Source organism: Rattus rattus, chromosome 1, assembly GCF_011064425.1.
Source record: "Rattus rattus isolate New Zealand chromosome 1, Rrattus_CSIRO_v1, whole genome shotgun sequence".
NCBI lineage: Eukaryota > Metazoa > Chordata > Mammalia > Rodentia > Muridae > Rattus > Rattus rattus.
The window spans coordinates 27,468,109-27,468,843 of record NC_046154.1 but is presented as its reverse complement, the minus strand read 5'-3'; the positions used below and the strand labels follow the sequence as shown (position 1 = coordinate 27,468,843).

Sequence of the window (735 nt, the reverse complement as noted above, 5' to 3'; positions counted from 1 at the left end):
TAGTGTTTAGGATCCTCTCAGGAATGATCTCAGGAGTGCTAAGCCCCACCCATGCATTATGGCACTGAGCAGGGGTCATTGCAGGCACGATCTGACCCTCCTAGGCCTGCATGACTCCTAACTGGTGTTCATATTAGGCTAGCTACCTGTCCAGGTTCTATGGTGCTGATCTGATGGCCATCTTGGGCTCGCTCCCTACTACCCTTGCCTGAGTAGCTCCTTATGAGCGTTGTCTGCCTGGGACTCACTCCCACACAGAGCCCCCAGTACCAGGCAGGGATTCTTCTAGTCTCTAGCAGCCTGACTGGGCCTGTGCTGGACTGGTGGTCATCTCAGGCTAGTTCCCTGACCAGGCTGTCTTAGGCTCACCCTTTTCAGGGACTGTTAGGCTACTACTGAGCATAGTCAGAGCCTCTCCTCTGCCACCTACTGACACACATGGGACACAGCAGCCACACCTGCAATGCCTCTAGGGGCAGGCAAATTAAATTTTCAAAAGAGGATTTGAAGGTCATCCTTAGCCACAGAGGGAGTTTCGGGCCAGCTGTGGCTGCTCTAGCTCTTATGGGGGGGCAAGGCGGGGACACAAGAACAACAAAAGCACATTACAACAAAGAACCCACAAGACCTCAGGCCCATGTCACAGAAGACAGGGGCATGAAACACAAGTTGCCAACAGAGGCCAGTGCAGGACAGCCTGCAGGTATCTGCCATTTTGCTCCAGAGTGATGAGTT

The 735-nt window shown here is 53.3% G+C and overlaps 1 pseudogene; it reads right to left on the bottom strand.

Annotated features, from left to right (window-relative positions):
* Positions 1-380: 380 nt before the first annotated feature.
* Positions 381-480, bottom strand: LOC116890553 (annotated as a pseudogene).
* Positions 481-735: the final 255 nt, after the last annotated feature.